Source organism: Pogoniulus pusillus, chromosome 1 (assembly GCF_015220805.1).
Source record: "Pogoniulus pusillus isolate bPogPus1 chromosome 1, bPogPus1.pri, whole genome shotgun sequence".
NCBI classification, from domain to species: domain Eukaryota; kingdom Metazoa; phylum Chordata; class Aves; order Piciformes; family Lybiidae; genus Pogoniulus; species Pogoniulus pusillus.
This window is the reverse complement of record NC_087264.1, coordinates 18,418,910-18,445,524: the sequence shown is the minus strand read 5'-3', so window position 1 is coordinate 18,445,524 and position 26,615 is coordinate 18,418,910. Positions and strand designations below refer to the sequence as shown.

At 50.1% G+C, this 26,615-nt stretch overlaps 1 long non-coding RNA gene across 1 annotated transcript; it reads right to left on the bottom strand.

Moving 5' to 3' along the window:
• Positions 1-3,255: 3,255 nt before the first annotated feature.
• LOC135180600 (uncharacterized) lies at positions 3,256-7,842 on the bottom strand. The gene is made up of 3 exons (XR_010304502.1): positions 7,795-7,842; positions 7,532-7,611; positions 3,256-3,619 (listed from the first exon to the last, which is right to left on the bottom strand). It is a non-coding gene; the product is annotated as an uncharacterized LOC135180600 (long non-coding RNA).
• Positions 7,843-26,615: the final 18,773 nt, after the last annotated feature.

The following is a 26,615-nucleotide window of genomic DNA, read 5'->3' as shown; positions in this document are numbered from 1 at the left end:
AGGAGAGAGCTGCTTGCTGAGTGGCCATTAGGAAAGAACATGACTTAAAACAAAGCTTTCAAAGGAGGATGAATGTGTTTATCTCGGCCACAAAGGCACACTGCTGGCTCATGGGGACTTTGCTGTCAACCAGGACACCCAGGTCCTTTTCTCCCTCACCTGTGCTGATCCATGGGGCTGTTCTTCTCCAGATGCAAGAGAGAGAGTGGTCAGTCCTCATACCTGAGCTGAATTTCACTCAGTGTAGCTTCATGCCCCCCAAACCAGGCCTTTCCTGCATTTTCAGGTAGATTTTCTCCATTACAAAGCACAGCTTGTCCCAATGTATTATCATACACTGGAGCTGGAACAGCTCTCTTATGAGGAAAGACTGAGAGAATTGGGGCTTTTTAGCCTGGAGAAGAGCAGATTGAAGGCGGATCTGATCAATCCTGATCAATACTCAAAGGGTGGGGGTCAGGAGTTTGGGGCCCTACTTTTTTTTTCCAGTGATGCCTATTGATAGGACAAGGGGTAACAAACCCAAACATAAGGAGTTCCATCTAAGCATGAATCACAGCATCACAGAATCAAGCAGGTTGGAAGAGACCTCCAAGCTCATCCAGCACAACCTAGCACCCAGCCCTGGCCAATCAACCAAACCATGGCACTAAGTGCCCCAGCCAGGCTTGGCTTCAACACCTCCAGGGATGTCGACTCCACCACCTCCCTGGGCAGCCCATTCCAATGCCAATCACTCTCTCTGACAACAACTTCCTCCTAACATCCAGCCTAGACCTGCCCTGGCACAGCTTGAGACTGTGTCCCCTTGTCCTGCCCCTGGGTGCCTGGCAGAAGAGACCAACCCCACCTGGCTACAACTCCCTTCTCTAAGGGTGATGGAGCACTGGAGCAGGCTGCCCAGAGAAGTGATGGAGTCTCCATACCTAGAGACATTCCAAACCCAACTGGACACATTTCTGTGTGACCATTTCTAGGTGAACCTCCCTTGGCAGGGAGCTTGGACAAAAAGGTCTCCAGAGATCCATTTCTACTTTTTACCCTACTGTGATACTGTGACCTTGGATCTAATTTCTGACACTACTCTGTTCACAACTTCCATCACACACATACACCAAACAAAACAAAACAACCCCCAAAAACCAAACAACTAAACCCCTAAGATAAGGGTAAACAGGAGCCAGCAGTATGCACTTGCAGCCCAGAAAGCCAAGCAGAGCCTGGGATGCAGCAGCAGAAGTGTGGCCAGCAGGGCCAGGAAGGTGATTCTCCTCCTCTACTGCACTCTGCTGAGACCCCACCTGGAACACTGCATCCAGTTCTGAAGCCCCCATTACAAGAGGGATGTGGAGGTGCTGGAGTGTGTCCAGAAAAGGGCCAGGAGAATGCTCAGAGGGCTGCAGCAGCTCTGCTGTGAGCACAGACTGAAAGAGTTGGGGCTGTGCAGGCTGCAGAAGAGGAGGCTCCCAGGTGACCTTCTTGTGGCCTTCCAGCATCTGAAGGAGGCCTCCAAAAAAGCTGGGGAGGGACTTTTGAGGCTCTCAGGGAGTGACTCCTTCTCTGGACACATTCCAGTATCTATCATTGCCTAACCACTAATCCAGAGGATGAGCCTGGAGAAGAGAAGGCTCTTTGGAGACCATAGAGAGGCCTTCCAGTACCTGAAGGAGGCCAACATGAAAGCTGGGGGAGGGCTTTTTAGAAGGGCTTATAGTGACAGGACAATGGTTCAATGGTTTGAAATTAGAGCAAGGGTAATTTAGGCTGGGCATTAGGAAGAAGTTATTTACTATGAAGGTGGTAGGACACTGGAACAGGTTGCCCAGGGAGGTGGTAGACAGCCCAGCTGTGGAGACATTCAGTGTAGAGGCTTGACAGGGCTCTGAGCAACTTGATCCAGTTGGGGATGTCCCTGTTTACCACAGAGGAATTGGAATGGATGACCTTTAAATATCCCTTCCAGCCCAAAACATTCTATGATTCATTCTGTGAGACACTGCAGGTCAGGTGTTTTGGGGTTCTGGTCTAGTTGAAGCTGTCCCTTCAAGGGGATTGGACTAGATGACTTTTAAAGGTCTTTCCCAACCCAAACCACTCCATATGATTAAAAGCATCAACCTGCCACTCAGCCAGCACGTATTAAGTCTGATCATCTACCCTACATGATGTCTTTTAGGCAAAGTGGCTACAAAAAAACCCAACTCCTAAGGTCTGGAGTTGTAGAAATGAACTGGCCAGGCAGTGGGTCACATTTTGGATGAGCTGGCATTGCAGAATCCTCTCTGCAGCTTCACTAATTGGCCTTGATGCTACTTGGATTACATAACTGAAAGCATTTCTGCCTTGCTCTCCCTGGTTTTGTCTTGCTCTTGTAGAGTGTACAATGGTTTAGGTTGGAAGGGACCTCAAAGCTCAGCCAGTTCCAACCCCCCTGTGCCATAGGCAGAGACACCTCCCACTAGAACAGGTCACTCAAGGCCTCATCCAATCTGGTCCTGAGCACCTCCAAAGAGGTTGTGGAGCACAGAAGCACAGAAGGTGACCTCCACAACCTCCCTGGGTAACCTGTGCCAGTGTCTCACCACCCTTACTGCAAACAACTTCTTCCTAATATCCAGTCTCAATCTCCCCTCTGCCACTTTAAACCCATTCCTCTTCCTGCTGGCATTACCAGACCTTGTCACTAGTCCCTCCCCAGCCATCCTGTAGCCCCCTTCAGATCCTGGAAGGCCACTCCAAGGGCTCCAGGAAGCCTTCTCTTCTCCAGGCTGCAGAGACCCAATTCTTATATCTGGTCCTCATAGCAGAGCTGCTGCAGCCCTCTCAGCATCTTGGTGGCCTCCTCTGGACTGGCCCCAACACTTCCATGTCCTTCTTGTGCTGGGGGCTGCAGAACTGCCCCCAGGACTGCAGGTGAGGTGTGAGGAGAGCAGAGCCAAGGGGCAGAATCCCCTCCCTTGCCCTGCTGCAAATGGTTTTTGTCCCTAAACAATTAGGCACTTAGGCTTGTTAAATCTCATCCCATTGGCCTCTGCCCACGCATTCAGCCTGGCAAGGCCCCTCTGTAGGCCTCTCCCCCCCTCCAACAGCTCCACAGCTGCTCCTCACTTTGAAGTCATGCTATGAGCCTATGCTATTTCAACCAGGAGGACTCCCTTGTGCGGCGCAGAACAGCTCTCAATTCCTCCTGCTCAGTCCTGATGCTGCCTTTCTCCTGATTGATTCTGCTCCTGCTTTACATCTCCTAATGTTAGAAATTGGTCTCCATTAGGGGTAATTCCCCTGACAGTGCTGAGCTGCAGCTTATTGCCGTGAACAGCCCAATGTGTAACACGTTAATGGGCCCTGGCTTTGCCTTAGGAAGGCCAACTAACAACCCGCTTGTTTATGGCTGGTAATGATTGATTTGTCAGTGATTAGAGTGCTTAATTCCCCAGCATCATGAATCAGAGATGACACTTCCCTCTTTTTAGGCTGTCACTTGGGCTTTAGGGCTCTTCATGGTAATGGTTGTTGAAGGGTGTTTACAGCGATGGCTTCGCTCCATCTTCCCCTCTTGCGGCACTGCTGTAAGCTGCGTTTGAGTGGATGTGGCTAAGAACAGGAACCGGTGATGGAACTGCACAGAGAAGGAAAAGGCTCCAGATATTGACCTCTCTCTTGGAGCTCAGCCGCGTGGTCAGGTTCAACACAGAGTCATAGAATTGGAAAGGGGCTTTAAAGATCATAGACTCATAGAATCAGTAGAGGGGGAAGGGACTCCAGTTGGAAGGGGCCACAAGGATCATCCAGTTCCAACCCACCTGCCATAGGTAGAGACACCTCACACTAGGTCAGGCTGGCCAGAGCCTCATCCAGCCTGGCCTTAAATATCTCCAGGGATGAGGCTTCCACCACCTCCCTGGGCAACCCCTTCCAGGCTCTCACTACCCTCATGGTCAAGCATTTCCTATTCAGCTATTATCAACCAGCACCCCCAGCTCCCTCTCTGCCTGGCTGCTCTCCAGTCACTCTGCCCCCAGCCTGTAGTGCTGCTTGGGGTTGTTGTGGCCAAAGTGCAGAACCATGCACTTGGCCTTGTTCAACCTCATCCCATTGGCCTCTGCCCACCTATCCAGCCTGGCAAGGTCCCTCTGCAGGGCTCTCCTACCTTCCAACAGCTCCACAGCTGCTCCTAGCTTGGTGTCATCTGCAAACTTACTGATGCTGAACTCAATCCCCTCGTCCAGATCATCAATAAAGACAGTGAGCAGGACTGGGCCCAGCACTGATCCTTGTGAATGTGTGAAGTTTGGTTGAAAGGAGAACCTCTTCATAGATTCATGTTGATAAAATGGGTTTGGGGTTGGAATGGACCTTGAAGGCCTCACTAGAGCAGCTTTCTGAGGATCTTGTTGCAAATATTGAATGCGAATGTTTGAAGTTTGTTTGAACGTGAACCTCTTCATAGCTTCATGTTGATAAAATGGCTTTGGGATTGGAATGGACCCTGAAGACCTAGAGAAGGTCTCTGAAGATCTTGCTGCAAATACTGAATGTGACATCAAATTTGGAAGTAGACACAAGAGGATTTGGGGGCAAAAGAAGATAAGCCTGAAGGATTTCAGACACACACACACACACAAACAGGTTGTCTCCACAGCAATTCTAGGTGATCCTGCTTTGGCAGAAGGTTTGGAGGTGATGACCACTGATGGTCCCTTCAAACCCCCACCACACTCTGGTTCTACCCTGGCTAATTCATGAAGGTTTAGATTTAATTGGGGCTTGTGAAGAGAGAGAAACTGAAGCGTTTTTGAATGTTCTGCCTATGTTTTGTGTGTGTGTAATTGCAGTACAAGAGGTTATGCCACCCTGGGAATGGAGAATGTGTCTTTTTTACTGCCCTATTCATCATGCTGCAATTATATGTCTGGAGATGGCAGAATGGATGGATCTGGCTGGCAGAAATGGTACCACTGTGGTCTCTGTTTGGGGGAAGAGAATTTCTAGCTATATATATCCAGGATTCTACAGCACTGAGCAGGAGAGGGATGGAACAAAACCAACCAACAACAAAACAAAACTCCCTCAAATGAGCATGCAAACAAACCTCTTTTTGTGGCCTTCAGTAAAGAAATTAGAATCATAGAAGTATAGAATCAAGCAAGTTGGAAGAGACCTTCAAGATCATCGAGTCCAGCCTAGCACCCAGCCCTAGCCAATCAACCAAACCATGGCACCAAATGCCCCAGCCAGGCTTTGCTTCAACACCTCCAGGGATGGCAGCTCCACCACCTCCCTGGGCAGCCCATTCCAATGCCAATCACTCTCTCTGACAACAACTTCCTCCTAACATCCAGCCTAGACCTCCCCTGGCACAACTTGAGACTGTGTCCCCTTGTTCTGTTGCTGGTTGCCTGGAAAGAGCCTGGCAAGTGCCTGGTGAAGATGAGGATAAACTTGTTTGGTGTGAGGCTGCTGGAGCAGGCTGCTCAGAGATTGTGAAGTCTCCTTCTCTGGAGAGATTCCAAAGCCACCAAATGGTCATTTTTATTTCCTGAAGGATTTCTTCAATTTAGAGAATTGCATTGGGAGCCCAGTTGTAAATTTGTTTATCACAAGCCAGTGGAGCTGCAGAGGGAACAAACCTCTTCTCCTGCAGCTGAGCCTGTTGGATTGGTACATCTGAGGCTTTGGATGAGGAACATGTTCAGGTGCTTCTTTAATGAGCTGCAGGCAAGGATGCCTGATGCACAGGCTGGGAATGCCAGGAGAAAGAAATGATACCAGACATGTGCAGTGGCAAAGTCCCATCTTGTTTTCTGCTCCACTTTCAGCTACATTTGCTTCACAGTGACATTGCCTGGAGCAACTTCTACGACTCCCCACTGTTCTCACCACCCTCCTCAAGCCCATGCTCAAGCAATGCTGCACCTCAAGCCGAGGTTTGCAGTCAAGTGAAGAATTCTCCCTGCTACACACAGTGGTACCAAACAAAATTGAGGTTTTGAGACCAGTCTTGAACTGGAGCTCAACAAATTTAGCATCTTGCCTGGCATTACTTTGAAGTGATTATGGCTGAACATGTACCAATCATAGACTCATGGAATGGGTTAGGTTGGAAGGGACCTCAAAGCTCAGCCAGTTTCAACCCCTCACCATAAACAGAGACACCTCCCACTAGAACAGGTCACTCAAGGTCTCATCCAAGCTGGCTTTGAACACCTCCAGGGACATTTTGGAGCACAGAAGGTGATCAAAGGTCACCTTCTGTACTTCTGAGCTCCGCAACCTCCCTGGGCAACCTGTGCCAGTGTCTCACCAACCTCGCTGCAAACAACTTCTTCCTAACAGCCACTTTCAACCTCTCCTCTGTCACTTTAAACCCATTCCTCCTTGTCCTGTCATTACAAGACCTGGTCAATAGTCCCTCCCCAGCCCTCCTGGAGCCTCCTTCAGATCCTGGAAGGTCACTCCAAGGTCTCCTGGAAGCCTTCTCTTCTCCAGGCTGCAGAGCCCCAACTCTTATATCATGTGCTCATAGCAGAGCTGCTGCAGCCCTCTCAGCATCTTGGTGGCCTCCTCTGGACTGCCTCAAACACTTCCATGTCCTTCTTGTTTTGGGGGCTCCAGACTCAGCATTTTCTTTCTCACCCACCAGCATTCAGGAGGAGCTTGACTCAGGAATCCTGCCCAAAGCCCAAGCCGTGCATCCATCAATAACCAGCACTTTGTTTGCAGGAAACATAAACCTCTCAGGCTGCACCAGGGCCAGTTATAGCCCTTAGCTGCTATTTCACCTAGAAGGCAGCATAAAAAGCATGAGAGCTCTGGGCCCTATTGATTTTCATGAGCAACCTGAAACAACAATTAACCTTTCTAACGATGCTGCCTCCCTGAAAACACAGCTCAGTGGCTTTCCAAAGTTTGCTTTTAAAAATTAATGAATCAATGCAGTTTCCCACCTATTGACCAATTGAAAATGTCAGAGCTGCAGCAGGAGAGAAGACTAAAGGGATGCAAATCTTGTTACACAGGCAACTGGGCGCAGTTTGGTTGGACACTTGACTCTGAAGGTTCAGCTCTCAGCTTTAGGTCCCGGCTTTTTTAAGGTTTTTATCTCTTTTAATTCCCTCCAGTTGGTGTCAGATGCAGTTATAACACCTTGGAAAACATCTTCTCTTGTGTAGAAGCCTGAGTGCTGAGGTGCACCTCCAGTTGTGGAGGAGAAATCTGTCACACACAGCATTTAGTATTTAAGCTAAGAGAGTGATTGGCATTGGAATGGGCTGCCCAGGGGGGTGGTGAGGGGACCGTCCCTGGAGGTGTTCAAGAAAAGCCTGGATGGGGCACTTGGTGCCATGGTCTGGTTGACTGGATAGGGCTAGGGGATAGGTTGGACTGGATGAGCTTGGAGGTCTCTTCCAACCTGGCTGATCCTGTGATTCTGTGAATAAAGCCAGCTCTAGCTTCATTACAAAACAAAACAGGATTTGAGCTACTCTGACACAAAGGAGTGCCAATGAGATTGGAGTTCTGTTCCACTTACCTTGTCAGGGACTCTCAGACATTCCCTCCATGCTCATTCAGTGCTTCGCAAGATGCTTCTCAGATCCAGTCCTGCCCTTTCTACAGTGTGACAAGTGAACAGAAGGCAGCAGCTAAACACAGAGGAGCTCAGCCAGCACCCGTGGGTGATGTTAGAGCAATCATCAAGCCTATCCCTGCACAGCCGGGGGGCCACCAGGCCCCCCGGCCTTTGATCCCCTCCACCATTCACCCAGCGTGCACACACCAAGGTAGGAGACTCACCAGTGGTGACTGGAGGAGGATCCTCTGCCCAGTCGGGCAAGCTTAGGGCTACTGCCTCTTCTGGGGCCGGTTATAAAGGGGAGCAAGCAGGGAGGGCAAAGTGGTCACACCTGGGGTGGGAGGAGACTGCAACAGCACCCAGGTGCTGTGGGTTTGGGGGATAAAAGGGGGAAATGTGGGGTGGAAAAAGAGCAAAGCTTATATTATTCACAGAAAGAGTGACTGGCAGTGGAATGGGCTGCCCAGGGAGGTGGTGGAGTCTCCATCCCTGGAGATGTTTAAGAGGAGAGTGGATGAGGCACTTAGTGCCATGTGTTAGTTAATTAGAAGGGTTAGGTGCTAGGTTGGACTCGATGATCTTAGAGGTCTTTTCCAACCTGGTTAATTCTGTGATTCTGTAAACAAGGTCTCAGCACTTGGCTCTCATCTGGGGAGAGAATCATAGAATTATAGAATCAAGCAGGTTGGAAGAGACCTCCAAGCTCAGCCAGCTCAACCTAGCATCCAGCCCTAGCCAATCAACCAGACCATGGCACTAAGTGCCCCAGCCAGGCTTTGCTTCAACACCTCCAGGCACGGTGACTCCACCACCTCCCTGGGCAGCCCATTCCAATGCCAATCACTCTCTCTGACAACTTCCTCCTAACATCCAGCCTAGACCTCCCCTGGCACAACTTGAGACTGTGTCCCCTTCTTCTGTTGCTGCTTGACTGGCAGAAGAGACCAACCCCACCTGGCTACAGCCTCCCTTCAGGGAGTTGTAGACAGCAATGAGGTCTGCCCTGAGCCTCCTCTTCTGCAGGCTGCACACCCCCAGCTCCCTCAGCCTCTCCTCACAGGTCTGTGCTCCAGGCCCCTCCCCAGCCTTGCTGCCCTTCTCTCAACACCTTCCAGCACCTCAACATCTCTCTTGAATTGAGGAGCCCAGAGAAGTGCAGCCAATTTGGACTGAGTTTTGCCAGCTCCTAAGCTACATCAAAGTCCTACCAGGATTCAGCTCTCACTCCTACTGAGCATTGGGAAGATCCCCCCCCAGGCTGCTCTTCTCCAGGCTCAGCAGGTCCAGGTCTCTCAGTCTTTCCTTCTCACAGAGATGCTCCAGGCCCCTCAGCATCTTTGAAGCCTCTGCTGGACTCTCTGCAGTGGTTCCCTGTCCCTCTTGTACTGGGGAGCTCAGCACTAGACTCAGTATTCCAGATGGGCACCGTCTTGTAGACCCTAAGGGACCCACTAAGAGAATAAGGTCTGGGACACCAGCCAGAGAAGAGGCTTGGCTCTGGGCATGCCTCAGATTGCTCCTGAAGATGCCATCCATGGGATGAAGTCCCCTGTTGGGCAGTTGAGCCTCATCTGTCCTGGCTGCTCCTCCCTGCAAGTGCCACCTCTGCCTCCTATCCCACAAAGTGTGGCACAAGCTGTGGCATTGCCCTTGGTGTGCAGAGGAGCATGTCTCAGGCAGAGCCTTTCAGCAGCCCAGCCCTTAGCAGGAGCTCTCCCTATCAGCTTCTCCCTGCTGGAAGCAGCTCCTGCCTGTGCAAACCTGCCCTGACCTTCAGAAGGTGTCTCACTGAGCAGAGCCTGAGCTGGGAATCAAAATCACATAGAATTAAGCAGGTTTGAAAAGACCTCTGAGATTATTGAGTCCAACCTATCACCTAACCCTTCTAATTAACTAACCCATGGCACTAAGTGCCTCATGCAGCCTCCTCTTAAACACCTCCAGGGATGAGGACTCCATCACCTCCCCAGTCAGCCCATTCCAATGCCAATCACTCTTGCTCTGAAGAACTTCTTCCTAACATCCAGCCCGAATATGCCCTGGCACAGCTTGAGGCTGTGTCCCCTTGTTCTGTTGCTGGGTGCCTGGCAGAAGAGACCAACCCCACCTGGCTACAGCCTCCCTTCAGGTAGTTATAGACAGCAATGAGGTCTGCCTTGAGCCAGCCCATTCCAATGGCCAATCGCTCTTGCAAAGTCACAGCACTGAACTGGGTTAGCTCATACCAGGACCATTTCCAAGCTCTACCAAGCTGCTAATGTTGTGATTCTACCTGATGGCTTCTGCAAGACATGCAGGACACAGAACAGAGGATGCAGCTCTCTCTCTCACACACACACACACTGTTCCCTGTTTCCTCCAGAAACATGTGCTTGCCTTTAATACAGCAGGAAGAAGAAGAAGAAGGGAAGACTGAGTTGAAATAAGGCGATAGGAATGATCTTCATTCACTTGTCCTATAGATTAGTTTGCTGATGACTTCTTGTTATTTTTTTTTTCCTGAAGGACCTTTTAATTATTCATCAAAACCTCATCAAGTACAGAGGAAGAAGGTCAGACCAATTAGTCTAAAACAAACACTTCAGCATAATGCAGCGCAACGATTATTTTCCCAACAATCAGTTAGCAAGCTCCAGCAATGGTTGATGCATTTTAAGTGAACTCATTAGCAGATTGCCCAAATAATCACAGCAGCAACTCAGCCAGATCAGCTTCCCATGGAAAGCCATCATCTTCCTTCAACTGGCTATTCCTGGTGTTTCAGACTGGCAGGAACATAGAATCATGGAATCATTAAGGTTAGGAAAGACCTTTAAGATCAGTGAGTCCAACCACCACACCCACACTGTCATGGCCACTCAACCATGTCCTGAATCAGAGAAATGTTTTGGCTGGAAAAGACCTTTAAGATCACTGAATCCAACCACCACACCAACACTGCCATGGCCACTCAACCATGTCCTGAAACAGAGAAATGCTTTGGCTGGAAAAGACCTTTAAGATCATTGAGTCCAACCACCACACCAACACTGCCATGACCACTCAACCATGTCCTGAATCAGAGAATCAGAGTAATGCTTTAGCTGGAAAAGACCTTTAAGATCATTGAGTCCAACCACCACACCAACACTGCCATGACCAACCTAAGACCACCATGGCCATCAATCCATATCCTGAATCATAAAATCATTAAGTTTGGAGAAGACTTCTAGGATGATCAAGTCAAACTATCAGCCCAACACTACCACGACCATTCAACCATGTCCTGAATCACAGAATCAAAGGATTCCTTCAGTTGGAAAAGACCTCTAAGATTATAGAGCCCAACCTGAGACCACCACAGTCATCAATAGATATCCTGAATCATAAAATCATTAAGTTTGGAGAAAACCTGTGAAATCATCAAGTCCAACCATCAGCCCAACATTGTAAGCTGCAGCTCAACACAAGGGCCAACTTCTTTCTTGCCTCCACTTCATTTTCAGCCACCATTAGGGCTGCATTTCGTTGTGCTGTTCTTTAAAGCTTTGCTGTCAAGGATACGACGCTCTCCTCTGTCAGAAAGTGGATCTGATGTGAAGAACTACTTTTCACTGGTGTTCAATCAATCAAACTTGACAGGAAGGCACCATCTGCCCAATAATTTTGTACTTAAAGTCAAGTCATTATTTATAATATCCAACCCAACAACAAAAGCCCTAAATCTTTCTGAAAGCCAAGCCAGAGCGACGGCGAGGGCTGCTGCAGCTGTGCCTGGGGAACGGCAGAGGAAGGGCTCAGAAGTGGTCAGGCACCGCTGTAATCTCTCTTGATTGAGGTGAAGGGCTCAAAGACAACACAGAGAACCATAGAATGGTTTAGGTTGGAAGGGACCTCAAAGATCATCTAGTTCCAACCCTCTCCCACCATAGGAAGGGATACATCCCACTAGAACAGGTCACTCAAGGCCTCATCCAATCTGGCCTTGAACACCTCCAGGGAGGGAGCAGCCACAATCTCCCTGGGCAATCTGTGCCAGTGACTCACCGCCTTCACTCTAAAGAACTTCCTAACATCTACTTTTGTGCTAGTTTGAAGCTAGCTAGAATGTTGTGGTGAGAAGAACTAGATTATAGGATGTGAAAGGAAAACAAGGCTGATGCCTACTTTCCCTCAGAGGTCTTGCTGAGGGGGGCTGGGGAACACCCAAAGCATCACCACTTTGAATCTCCCCTCTGCCAGTTTAATACTTTGATCATCTACATGGCATGGGGCCACCAGAAACGTGGGTACTCAATGTGGCAGTGAAGAGATGATAAAGTGGTACCCAGCTTACTAGAATCATAGAATCATAGAATCAAGCAGGTTGGAAGAGCCCTCAAAGATCATCCAGTCCAACGTAGCACCCAGCCCTGTCCAATCATAGAATCAAGCAAGTTGGAAGAGATCTCCAAGCAGGCTGCCCAAAGAAGTTGTGGAGTCTCCTTCTCTGGAGCCTTTCCAGGCCTGTCTGGATGTGCTGCTGTGTGACCTGAGCTAGATTGTATGGTCCTGCTCTGGCAGGGGGGTTGGACTGGAAGAGCTATTTGGCCCATTGGAATGGGCTGCCCAGGGAGGTGGTGGAGGCACCGTCCCTGGGGGTCTTCAAGAAAAGACTGGATGAGGCACTTAGTGCCATGGTCTAGTTGATTGGATAGGGCTGAGTGCTAGGTTGGACTGGATGATCTTGGAGGTCTCTTCCAACCTGGTTGATTCTATGATTCTATGATCCCTTCCATCCCCTGACATCCTGTGAGCCTGTGACCCCTTACCTCCTGCTGGCAGTTCTAGAGAACAGACAGAAATGTCTGTGCCTTTTAAAGAGCAGGTAAATGAAGATGGAAAACAAGTCAAGGGAAACCCAAATGAGCATCACTCTTCTGAGGAGGTGCAAGCATGAATATGTATGATACACTGAAGGTCCTACTGATGAATGACCTGTAAATCATCAGCAGTAATGGCTCACGCTGACTAATGGAGGTTCCCCTCTCAAGATGAAACATTAGTCACTTAAATGCCTTCCACATCCCACTGCCAAGCCCCCAGCTTTTGCCTCCTTAACTTCCATACTGCTGGCTTTAGAAGAATTACCAAACCCACCTGGACATCATGATCCTGGGCAAGCTGATGTGGGGGAGCCTGCTTTATCTGGGGGTTTCACTACATGATCCTCAGATGTCCCTTCCTACTGCCACCGTTTTCTGGTGGGTGGCCAATATCACAGAATCAGTCAGGGTTGGAAAGGACCACAAGGATCATCTAGGTCCAACCCCTCTGCCATGGGCAGGGACACCCTACTCTAGATCATGCTCAAAGATGAGGAGGAAAACGAGAATGGAGATGGGATGTCTGTCTGCTGCCTTCCCCACGCTGCATACATCTCACAGGACCATAGAATGGTACAGACTGTAAAGGTCTTCTAGAGATTGCCAAGTCCAACTCCCTGCCAAAGCAAGATCATCTAGGACAGGCCACACAGGAACACATCCAGATGGGCTCTGAAAGCCTCTAGAGAAGAAGACTCCACAGCCCCTCTAGACAGCCTGCTCCACGGTTGCAGCACCCTCAAGAAGTTTCTGCTCATCACAGGATTATTAAGGGTTGGAAGAGATCCAAGGAGATCAACAAGCACAACCCCCCTGCCAGAGCAGGACCACACAATCTAGCTCAGGTCACACAGGAACACATCCAGAAAGGCCTGCAAAGGCTCCACACAAGGAGACTCCACAACCTCTCTGGGCAGCCTGTGCCAGTGCTCTGGGACCCTTCCAGCCAAGAAGTTCCCCCTTGTGTTGAGCTGCAACCTCCTGTGCTGCAACTTACACCTCTTGATCCTTGTCCCATCCCAGGGAGCAAGTGAGCAGAGCCTGTCCACCCTCTCCTGACCCCCAGCCCTCAGATGTTTATAAGCATGGTTATAAATATTCATTAATGTTTACAACACTGATTAATGCTCATGTTAAGGTAGACCTACCTGTGTTCCAGCTTATAAAAATTGTCCCTTGTCCTGTCACTGGAGGCTACCAAAAAGAAACCAGCACCTTGACAAAGGGCCATGAAGATGCTGAGAGGGCTGCAGCAGCTCTGCTATGAGCACAGGCTGAGAGAGTTGAGGCTCTGCAGCCTGGAGAGGAGAAGGCCTCCAGGAGAGCTTGGAGTGGCCTTGCAGGATCTGAAGTGGGCTACAGAAGAGCTTGGGAGGGACTATTGACAAGGACTGGTAATGCCAGGATGAGGAGGAATGGGTTTGAAGTGGCAGAGGGGAGATTGAAAGTGGCTGTTAGGAAGAAGTTGTTTGCAGTGAGGGTGGTGAGAACTGGCACAGGTAGCCCAGGGAGGTGTTCAAGGCCAGGTTGGATGAGGCCTTGAGCGACTTGTTCTAGTGGGAGGTGTCCCTGCCTATGGCACAGGGGGTTTGGAACTGGCTGAGCTCTGAGGTCACTTCCAACCTAAACCATTCTGTGATTCTATGAGTGTGACTCTGGTTCACCTATGAGAAGTGAAGTATTCCAGGTGTGGTCTCACCAGGGCAGAGTGGAGGGGGAGGAGAACCTCCCTAGACACACTTTTCTTGATGCACCCTAGGTGCTCTCGTGAACCTTTTTCTTCTTAACTATAATTATTAGATGAAAAGATATTTAAAAGGGTTTGTGTCATTGCTACCACTCAGTAATTTCATATAGCCTATTGTGGGCAGGCTGCTAGGGGAGGAAGTGGAGTCACCATCCCTGAGGGTATTCAAATAACCAGGTAGATGTTGAGGGAAAGCTTCCAGAGAAGGGCAGCAAGGCTGGGGAGGGACCTGGAGCACAGCCCTGTGAGGAGAGGCTGAGGGAGCTGGGGGTGTGCAGCCTGCACAAGAGGAGGCTCAGAGCAGACCTCATTGCTGTCTGCAGCTACCTGAAGGGAGGCTGTAGCCAGGTGGGGTTGAGCTCTTCTGCCAGGCACCCAGCAACAGAACAAGGGGACACAGTCTCAAGTTGTGGCAGGGCAGGCCTAGGCTGGATGTTAGGAGGAAGTTGTTGTCAGAGAGAGTGATTGGCATTGGAATGGGCTGCCCAGGGAGGTGGTGGAGTCACCATCCCTGGAGGTGTTCAAGTCAAGACTGGCTGAGGCACTTAGTGCCATGGTCTGGTTGATTGGATAGGGCTGGGTGCTAGGTTGGGCTGGATGAGCTTGGAGGTCTCTTCCAACCTGCTTGATTCTATGATTCTATGTTTCTATGATCTAGAGATCATCTAGGTGTTTCAATGACTTTGCTAAGGATCTAACCAAAAATTGAGGAGAAGGTCATCTGAGGTCAGCTTCTCTCCTCAGGTTTACAAAGCAAGACTCCAAACCCAACAGGGTAATGATTTGGGTTGAGTTTGGGTTTTTTTGCTGCATTGTATTGCATTTGCTCTGTGCTGGTCTGGTAGCACTTTAATAGTCTTGAATGAGCATTTCATTTAGATTTAATAGGGCAGCTTCTCAGTTGTAATCAAATATCAATTGATCGCCACAGAGAGCGCTTGCTGGATTTAATATGGAAGAGATAAACCTGGTTGGCTTGGTAATTAACTCCAAACACAACAACAAAAGCACAACTAAATCTCTAGAAGGCAGAACTTGCAAAAGGAGGAAAGAAGTTCATCGAGGTGGTGGCCCTGAGAGGAATGGAACAGAACTGATGTGTGAAATAATGATTCTAAGGAGCCATTTAGTCGTGAGTTGGGTTAACTGTTGAAGTGTTTGATGTAGAGATTCCTTTGAGGTGGAAATCAAACAGTGGGAGTGGAGTGGTCCCATCAGGCAGGCAGGGCATCAGGAGACACTTTTCTTCAAGCATTTATAGGAAGAATGTCAGGTACCTGATGTAGTACTGGTGTGGGGCTTGATAGGTGTTTCCTGTGGAATCATAGAATCAAGCAGGTTGGAAGAGACCTCCAAGCTCATCCAGCCCAACCTAGCACCCAGCCCTGGCCAATCAACTAGACCATGGCACTAAGTGCCTCATCCAGGCTTGGCTTCAACACCTCCAGGCACAGCCACTCCACCACCTCCCTGGGCAGCCCATTCCAATGCCAATCACTCTCTCTGACAACAACTTCCTCCTAACATCCAGCCTAGACCTGCCCTGGCACAACTTGAGACTGTGTCCCCTTGTTCTGTTGCTGGCTCATCTTCAGCTTACTATCTATCAGTACCCCCAGGTCCCTTTCCTCCTGGCTGCTCTCCAGCCACTCAGTCCCCAGCCTGTAGTGCTGCTTGGGGTTGCTGTGGCCAAAGTGCAGAACCCTGCACTTGGCCTTGCTAAATCTCATCCCATTGGCCTCTGCCCACCCATCCAGCCTGTCCAGGTCCCTCTGCAGGGCTCTCCTACCTTCCAACAGATCAACACCTGCTCCTAGCTTGACCTTTTCTCCAGACCCTTCACCATCAATCATTTAATGACAGCATTACCTCACAAATCTGTTGGTACTTTTCCTTTCCAAATGATATCCTGAAAACAGACACACACAAACCTCACCCTGAAATCCAAGGGGAGTCACAGGATCCATTCTATGATTCTATGAATCAATGACTGGCAAGATGCTCAGATTTCTCCCCTCACCTTCTCCCTTTAGAGCTGGAAAGCTGTTGCAAGCGGAAAGCTTGGCTGCAGCCTCTCCTCTTAACCAGCACCTTCATTAGCATTCACTTTACATCAGCAGAAACCAAGCTTCCCTCTTTTTCCTTTCCCTCTCTTTCCTTGTGGGAAGAACAAACAAAAGCTTTATTGTTCTCTACCTTGTCTGCTGAAGTCAGACAACTCTTTGGCTTCAACGAAGATCAAATATTAACGCCACATTCCAGGTAGGATTTTCTTTTGAAGCTATCAGCATCTGATGCTTGTTGAAAAGAGTGTCTGGAGAAAACTTCTTTCCAGCCAAGCCCTTTAAAGAGTGTGATGCTCTCAGAGGAAAAGCAGTAGGCTGCTGAATGCAATTTTGGAAGAAGCTGGGAAGAGCTATAGCAGAATCAGCATGGAAATCATCAGGCTGTGCTGGATAGAATAGAACAGAATAGAATGGAATGGAGTGGAATAGAATGGAATAGAATAGAATGGAATGGAATGCATTGGAATGGAATGGAATGCAATGCAATGCAATGCAATGCAATGCAATGCAGTGGAATAAAATAGAATGGAATGGAATACATTGGAATGGAATGGAATGGAATGGAATAGAATGCAATGCAATGCAATGCAATGCAATGGAATGCGTTGAAATAGAATGGAGTGGAATAAAATAGAATGGAATGGAATACATTGGAATGGAATGGAATGGAATGGAATGGAATGGAATGGAATGGAATGCAATGGAATAGAATAGAATGGAATAAAATGCAGTGGAATAGAATGCAATGGAATAGAATGGAATGCAATGCAATGGAATAGAATGGAATGGGATAGAATGCAGTGGAATAGAATGGAATGGAATTAAATAGAATGGAATGGAATGGAATAGAACAGAACAGAATGGAATGCAATGCAATGGAATGGAATGCAATAGAACAGAACAGAATAGTCACCACTAAACCATGTCTCTCAGCACCGTATTTCCACTTCATTGCTTTTAAACTCCTCCAGGGATGAAGATTCTACCACTGCCCTGAGCAGCCTGGCACAGGGCTTGACAACCTGTCTGGGGAAGAAAATACTCAACCTAAACCTCTCCTGAGGCAACTTGAATCCTGTCATTTGTTCCTCAGAAGAGATCAACTCCCACCTGGCTCCAGTCTCTTTTCAGAGACTTGTAAAGAGCAGTAAGGTCAACCCTCAGCCTCTCTTTCTCCAGCCTGAACAACCCCAGTTCCCTCTGCAGCTCCTCACCAGATCTTCTCTGGACCCACTCCAGCCCCTCAATGTCCTTCTTGGAATGAGTGGCCCAAAACTGAACCCAGTGCTGATGACAGTGATACAACTCCTGCCCTAGTCCTGCTGGCCACACTTCTGCTGATCCAAGCCAGGATGCTGGTGGCCTTCTTGACCATCTGGGTACACAATGGCTCACATTCACTTGCTATCAAGCAGCACCCCGAGGTCCTTCTCTGCTGGTCAGTTTCCAGCCATTCTTCCCCAACCTGCAGGGTTCATGGGGTTGTTGTTGTCACCCAAGTGCAAGACCCAGCACTTGGCTTTGTTGAACCTCATCCCACTGGCCTGAGTCTAGCCAGGTCCCTGGACACACAGAGGACATCAGACACACAGGAGGCATGAGAAAATTTGCTGCATATGCTCCAAACCCTTTTGAAGCAACCTGAGTTCCTCTGCAGAGCTGCTGGGAAGGATAAAAGCTATTCCACCTCTTTGCAGAAGAACATTACAGCTTACAACAGAAGCAGCATTAGACCTTTCAAGAAGGGGCCATGACCACAATATCCATCCCCCTCCAGGCTAGACCTCCAGGTGGATTTTACTTGCAAAGAGGACTGGTTTCATTAGCTGGATGTTAATTAAAAGGTTTGCCTTGGCAATGGGATTTTTTTTTCTCCTCCTGCTTTCATTCTGCATCACACAGATACCAGAACCTGCTCTTTCCAAGTCCTTACCAACTCCTCACAGCTCTGCAAGATCTGAGATCAGAGGGAAAGGGAACAAGAATGAAGTTTCAGGGAATGCAAATATTAGTGAGAGCCCCTGTTTTATGTTCTCCCTCCGTGGGGCTCCTCGGACCAGATGCTGAGCAATGGATCTGCTGCTCTCAGTCGTCTAAAACCTGCAACTGCAAACACCTGCTTGGCCAGAACCTGCTGCTGCACTGCATCACCCCAGAGTTAGAGGAGTAGGAATTGCTGTGAGCTTGAGCAAAACTGGTTCTGGTCAGTGCTCTGTGAGTTGCCTGCTCTGTTTCTGCTCACTGAGGCACTTTCTGAAGGTCAGGGCAGGTTGGCACAGCCAGCAGCTGCTTCTAGCAGGGAGAAGCTGATGGGAAGAGCTCCTGCCAAGGGCTGGGCTGCATTAAGGCTCTGCCTGAGGCTTGCTCCTCTGCACACCAAGGGCACTGCCACAGCTTGTGACACAACATGGGGAGCAGGAAGGCAGAGGTGGCAGCTGCAGGGAGCAGTGGACACAAGAGTGACCCTCAACTGCCCAGCAAGGGATTGCATTTCATGGATGGCATCTTCAGGAGCAAGCTGAGGGATGCCCAGGGGAAAGCCTCTTCTTCCCTAGGCACTGTCCCAAGAGGACTATGTTCCCTCTGATTGTTTTGGAATAACTTAATGGTCAATGTGGCTTTGAAACATCAAAGATATTGAAGGGAATTTCCTCTCATTCTATCAACTGATACTAGGGAGAAGAGACCAATCCCAGCTTGGTTCCAGCCTCCTCTCAGGGAGTTGTAGAGAGCCAGAAGGTCTCCCCCCTCAGCCTTCTTTTCTCCAGACTAAACCCCCCCAGTTCCCTCAGCTGCTTCTCACCAGCTCTGTTCTCTAGACCCTTCCCCAGCTTCATTGCTGGACCTGCTCCAGGTCCTTTTATGCTGGGGCAATGTTCCAGCCACTCTGCCCCAAGCCTGGAGTATTCATGAGGTTGTTGTGACCCAAGTGCAGAACCCAGCACTTGGCATTGTTGAACTTAGAAAGGCTGGGGAGGGACTATTGACAAGGTCAATGCCAGGATGAGGAGGAATGGGGTTAAAGTGGCAGAGGGGAAACTGAAAGTGGATGTTAGAAGTTCTTGACAGTTGAGGGTGGTGAGACACTGGCACAGGTTGTCCTGGGAGGTTGTGGAGCACAGAAGCATTGAATGTGATCAAAGATCAGGGCTTCTGTGTTCCACAACCTCCCTGGAGGTGTTCAAGGGCAGGCTGGATGAAGCCTTGAGTGATCTGTTCTAGTGAGAGGTGTCCCTGCCTATGGCACAGGGGGGTTGGAACTGACTGAGCTTTGAGGCCCCTTCCAACCTAAACCACTCTATGATGCTATGATTCTATAACCTCTTCCCATTGGCCTCAGCCCATTGATTCAGCCTGCCCAGGTCTCTCTGCAGAGAGCCTCCTGTCACTCCAGCAGCTCAACCCTGCCACACAGCCTAATGTCATGTACAAAATGCTCTGAGGATGCCTCAATCCCCTTACACAGCTCACTGATGAAGACATTAAAGAGAACTGGTCCCAGCATCAATCCCTAGGGAACACCAGTTATGACTGGACACCAGCTGGAGTTAACTCCACTCTCCACCACTCTTTGGGCCCATCCATTAGCTGGTTTTCATCCTAGCAAAGCATCCACCCAACCAAGCCATGAGCAGCCATGAGTTTCTGGAGAAGGATGCTGTGGTGTGGCCATTTAAGCCAGGTTTCTAGCTGAAAAAAGCTGGGAATAGAGGAACTTAGAAATGGAAGAGTATTGGAGTCTCTGAGTGGAGAGGTAAACACTCCAGGGATAGACCATAAAATGGCAACAATGGATAAGTTAATACAATTTCACTGGAGCATCAAAAGCTTATGTCTGGAAGCACAGTTGTACCTTCCTCTTGCTGCTTCTGCTGCCCCCACTGCTATCTTCCCAGGTTGGCAAAGACCTCCAGGCTCATCGAGTCCAGGCATTAGCTTCACACTGACAAGTCCTTGACTAAACCAAATGCCTCACACCAACATCTAATCACAGAGGCAGAATAACCTCCCTTGTCCTGCTGGCCACACTGATCCTGAGCCAGCCCAGGATGCCATTGGCTCTGCTGCCCACCTGGGCACACTGCTGCCTCATCTTCAGCTACTCTCTACCAGCACCCCCAGCTCCTCTCTGCCTGGCTGCTCTCCAGCCACAACATCTGATCACTATGAATTGCTATGGTTAGAAAGGACCACCAGGACCAACTAGTCCAACCTTCATCCCAGCATCCTTCATCACTAGACCATAGCCTCATGTGTCATATCCACTCTCCTTTGAAACACCTGCTGCTGTTTTGGCTGCTGCTTGACCTCTTCCCTATCTTCATTAAGTTACTACAGTTATTATAGCAGTAGTTTATTCTCCTCATATTACTACATTTAGTTTAAACTGTAGAAAAGCACAATTTCATTTTTCCCTCTGACTTTCCAAAATTCTGAGTTGTAGTGAATTTATTTAGGGGGAGGGGAAGGATCTGCCCTAACCCAGCGCACACAGGATACAGAGTCACAGAATTAAGCAGGTTGGAAAAGACCTCTGAGATCACCGAGCCCAACCTAGCACCTAACACCTTCTAATTAACTAATCCATGGCACTAAGTGCCCCAGCCAGTCTTGGCTTGAACACCTCCAGGGATGGTGACTCCACCACCTCCCTGGGCAGCCCATTCCAATGCCAATCACTCTCTCTGACAACAACTTCCTCCTAACATCCAGCCTAGATCTCCCCTGGCACAACCTGAGACTGTGTCCCCTTGTTCTACTGCTGGGTGCCTGGCAGAAGAGCCCAACCCCACCTGGCTAAAGCCTCCCTTCAGGGAGTTGCAGACAGCAATGAGGTCTGCCCTGAGCCTCCTCTTCTGCAGGCTGCACACCCCCAGCTCCTCAGCCTCTGCTTCTAGGGCTTGTGCAAGATCACCCAGTTCCAACCCTCTTCCATGTCCACCTTCCACCAGCCCAGGCTGCTCAGGGCCCCATCTAGCCTGGCCTTGGGCACTTCCAGGAATGGAGTATCCACAGTATCCCTGGGCAACTTGTTCCAGTGTCTCACCACCCTCACTGTTAACTATTTCTTCCTAATCTCCAGTCTAAAGCTCCCCTTCTCTAGCTCAAAGCCATTGCCCCTCAATACAAACCCCTGTAAAAAAAGTCCCTCCCCAGGTTTCTCCTCACAAGGCTATGCTCCAGGCCAGTCACCTCAATGGACACATTCCAGCATCTCAACATCTTTCTTAAATGGAGGGACCCAGAACTGAATCACAGAACCACAGAATCAGGCAGAGTTGGAAGGGACCACAAGGAGCAGCCAGTTCCAACCTCCTGCCATGGGCAGGGACACCCTACCCTAGAGCAGGCTGCACACAGCCTCAGACAGCCTGGCCTTAAACACCTCCAGCCATGGGGCCTCAACCACCTCCCTGGGAAACCCATTCCAGCCTCTCACCACTCTCATGCTCAACAACTTCCTCCTCACCTCCACTCTGACTCTCCCCACCTCCAGATTTGCTCCATTCCCCCCAGTCCTGTCACTCCCTGACAGCCTAAAAAGTCCCTCCCCAGTTTTTTTGGAGGCCCCCTTCAGATGCTGGAAGGCCACAAGAAGGTCACCTGGGAGCCTCCTCTTCTGCAGCCTGCACAGCCCCAACTCTTTCAGTCTGTGCTCACAGCAGAGCTGCTGCAGCCCTCTGAGCATCCTCCTGGCCCTTCTCTGGCCATGCTCCAGCATCTCCACATCCCTCTTGTCCCAGGGGCTCCAGAACTGGATGCAGTACTCCAGGTGGGATCTCAGCAGAGTGGAGTAGAGGAGGACAATCACATCTCTTGACCTGCTGGCCACACTTCTGCTGCTGCAGCCCAGGCTCTGCTTGGCTTTCTGGGCTGCAAGTGCACACTGCTGGCTCCTGTTGAGCTTCTTCTCCACCAGCACCCCCAAGTCCCTCTCCTCAGGGCTGCTCTCCAGCCACTCACTGCCCAGCTTGGATTGGTGCTTGGGATTGCAATCAAAGAACAATAGAGTTTTTTAGGTTGGGAAAGACCTCTAAGATCATTGAGTCCAACCATCATAGAACAGAATCATAGAATCAATCAGGTTGGAAGAGACCTCCAAGCTCATCCAGCCCAACCTATCACCCAACCCTACCCAGTCATCTCAGCCTCAGCCCAGCTGCAGGACCTTGCCCTTGGTCTTGCTGAACCTCCTGAGGTTGCCTTGTGCCCACCTCTGCAGCCTGTCCAGGTCCCTCTGGATGGCATCCCTGCCCTCCAGCCTGTCTGCTGCACCACAACTGGGCACAGTGTCAAATGCCTCAGTACAGTGCAGCTAAACAACATCCACAGCCTTTCCCTCACCCATTAAACAGCTCACCTTGATTTAGGTGACACCAGGCTCATGAAGCAGGACCTGCCCTTCGTGAAACCATGCTGACAGGACCTGATCCCTCTGCTTGCCCATGCCTATCATGCCATCTCTGCCAGCCTGGCACTACCGTTCAGCAAGGCAAATCTGTCTCTCAGCAGCACGGATGAACGCCTCGGCGACGCGGCAATGACACTAATCCATTGTGGCTTCTCCAGGGTAGATTTCAACTGTCACAGATCCTTTTGGTTGTTTTGGAGTGGGGTGGCTGTATTTTTTTCACTAGTGGTGGGGCAAACCCCAGCTGTCTGTCAGCCTTGGCTGATTGAGAATGTGATGTAATTATCACCAAGCCTCGGCAAAGGACTTTAAATTAAAACCCAACTCATTCTGTAAATACTTTGTGTCTAGATGATTGTTCTCTTTCCCTTTAATGGCTCTTGGCATAGGTCTTGTCAGTGGTTTATTGTACAACCCTTTTGGCTGTGACAGTGTCTTCTATGAATAAATCATCCACTTCACTAAGCAGCAGACGATGGCAAAATGCAACAGCAGATGAAATAAGCGATAAAGAACCATTAGGGCTGCCTGTTCCCCTCCGTAGTTTTACATCCCCATCTGATTTCATTTCCTATTTGTGAAAGCACAGCTCACTGCAGTGCTGCTGTGAAAGCAGAAACCTTCACAGCAGAACAAATGAGAAGTGAGGCAATGCTTGGTTACGAGGTGTTTACTCCCTCAGCATTCTTATTGCGACACCCGGGTCAGGAGAAGGAGGATTTAGAGAGCATAAAATATCTTGGGCATGTCACTGGATGTGCTCCTCTGTGATCTGTGTTAGATTGTGTGGTCCTGCTCTGGCAGGGGGGTTAGAATCACAGAATCATAGAATCAAGCAGGTTGGAAGAGACCTCCAAGCTCAGCCAGCCCAACCTAGCACCCAGCCCTGTCCAATCAACCAGACCATGGCACTAAGTGCCTCATCCAGGCTTGGCTTCAACACCTCCAGGGATGTCGACTCCACCACCTCCCTGGGCAGCCCATTCCAATGCCAATCACTCTCTCTGACAACAACTTCCTCCTAACATCCAGCCTATACTTTCCCCAGCACAACTTGAAACTGTGTCCCCTTGTTCTGTTGCTGGGTGCCTGGCAGAAGAGACCAACCCCACCTGGCTACAGCCTCCCTTCAGGGAGTTGGAGATGGCAATGAGGTCACCCCTGAGCCTCCTCTTCTGCAGGCTGCACACCCCCAGCTCCCTCAGCCTCTCCTCATAGGGTTTGTGTTCCAGGCCCCTCACCAGCTTTGTCACCCTTCTCTGGACACATTCCAGCACCTCAACATCTCTCTTGAATTGAGGGGCCCAAAACTGGACACAGTTGATGATCTCCTTGGGTCCCTTCCAACCCCTAACACCCTGTAAGCCAGTGAACTGTCCTGGTGGTCCTAGTGGGTACCAAGTTACCCATGGCACAGCAATGTGCCCTTGTGGCCAAGAGGGACAATGGGATCCTGGGCTGGATTAGGAGCAGTGTGTCCAGCAGATCAAGGGAGGTTCTCCTTCCCCTCTACTCTGCCCTGCTGAGACCTCATCTTGAATACTGTGTTCAGTTTTGGGCTCCCCAGTTTAAGAGGGGCAGGGATCTGCTGGAGAGGGTCCATTGGAGGGCTATGAGGATGATGAGGGGACTGGAGGGCATGGCTGAGGTGGAGAGGCTGAGGGACCTGGGGCTGCTTAGTCTGTAGAGGAGAAGACTGAGAGGGGATTTAGTAGATGTTTATAAATCTCTGAGGGCTGGCCAGGAGCTGGGGGACAGGCTCTGCTCACTGCTCCCTGGGATAGGACTGGGGAACTTCTTGACTGGAAGGGTCCCAGAGCACTGGCACAGGCTGCCCAGAGAGGTTGTGGAGTCTCCTTCTCTGGAGCCTTTCCAGGCCTGTCTGGATGTGTTCCTCTGTGATCTGTGTTAGATAGCATTGTCCTGCTCTGGCAGGAGGGTTGGACTCAATGAACTCCTTGGTCCCTTCCAACCCCAGCATGCTGTGAGCCTGTGAACTGGCACGACTGCAAGGTGCCAGCTCAGTTTGTGTGATGCAAGATAAAACAGGCTACATGATGCATTTGCTCTGTGCTCATTGGTGATGTCACCAGTGATATCAGCCTGGAGAAGAGAAGGCTCTGGGGAGATATTATACAAGGGAGGTGAGAGCCTGAAAGAGATTGCCCAGGGAGGTGGTGGAAGCCTCATCCCTGGAGGTGTTTAAGGCCAGACTGAATGAGGCTCTGGCCAGCCTGATCTAGTGTGAGGTGTCCCTGCCCGTGGCAGAGGGGTTAGAACTGAATGATCCTGTGGTCCCTTTCAACCCTGACTGACTCTATGATTCTATTTCAATATCTGAAGGAGACCTACAGGAAGGCTGGGGAGGGACTCTTTAGAAGGGCAGGTGGTGACAGGATGAGGGGCAGTTGCTTTACACTGGAGCAGTGCAGATTTAGGTTGGCCACAAGGAGGAAGCTCTCTACAATGAAATACTGGAACAGGCTGTCCAGAGATGTGGTTGAGGCTCCAACCCTTGAGACCTTCAAGATCAGACCTGATGTGAGCCTGAGCAATTTGATCCAGTGAGAGGTGTCCCTGCTGACTGCAGGGGGGTTGGATGAGATGACCTCTGAGGGTCCCTTCCAACCTCATGCAATCTGTGAATCAGAGAATCCCATCCTGGCAGGGGTTGGAGGGGAGCTATGAATGGTTCATCCAGTCCAATGCCCCTGTGTTCATATGTGTGCCTTGCAGGTGTATAGGACTCTGATTCTTTCCAAAGGGGTCTCAGTAGTGTGTAGAAGGGAGGAAACACTTTAGAGGCTGTAAACCCACTGCAATCCCCAAAGAGATCATGCCTTGGATCATAGAATCATACAATGTCAGAGGCTGGAAGGGTCCTCCAAAGCTCATCCAGTCCAACTGCCCTGCCAGAGCAGGATCTCCTAAAGCAGATCACACAGAGACACATCCAGACAGGTTTGGAAGATATCCAGGCAGGTTTGGAAGATCTCCAGACAGGGAGACTCCACAACCCCCCTGGGCAGCCTCTTCCAGTGCTCTGTCAGCCTCACAGGGAAAAAATTCCTCCTCAGGTTTCCATGGAACTTCCTCTGCCTCAGCTTCCACCCATTGCCCCTTGTGCTGTCCCTGGGCATCCCTCAGCCTTTCCTTCTCACAGAGATGCTCCAGACCCTTCAACATCCTTGTAATCCATTGAGAAGATGCCCTCTGGGGCTGCTCTTCTCCAGTCTCAACAGCCCCAGACCCCTCAGCCTTTCCTCCTCACAGAGATGCTCCAGGCCCTTCAGCATCCTTGTAGTCCAATGGACTCTCTCCAGGACTTCTCAGTCTCTCCTGAACTGGCAAGCCCAGAACTGGACCCAGTAGTCCAGTTGTGGCCTGACTAGGGTAAAGTAGACTGGGAGGAGAACCTCTCTTGTCCTGCTGACCACACTGTTCTTCATACACCCCAGGAGACCACTGTCCTTCTTGGCCACGAGGGCACACTCCTGACTCATGGTGAACTTGTTTTCCACCAGCACTCCTAGGTCCTTCTCTGTGCAGCTGCTTCCAAGCAGGTCACCCCTCACCTCTATCCCTGCAAGGAGTTGCTCTTCCCCAGGTGCAGGCCCCAACACTGCCCCTTGTTGAACTTCATGATGTTCCTCTCACTCGACTCTCCAGCCTGGCCAGGTCTCACTGGCAGCACAGCTTGACTGGGTGTGTGTCATCAGCAAACAGGCTGAGAGGCCACCCTGTCCCTCCATCCAGGTCACTGACAAAGACATTGGACAAGAGGTCCATCACCATTCAGCCAGACTGGGACAGGCTGGAGGGGAGGGCAGGGAGAAATGGGATGAAAATCAACAAGGGCAAGGGGAGAGTCTGGCACCTGGGAAAGAACAACCCCAGGGAGCAGGATAGGCTGGGGACTGACCTGTTGGAAAGCAGCAAAGGGGAAAAGGCTCTGAGGGTCCTGGTGGATGGG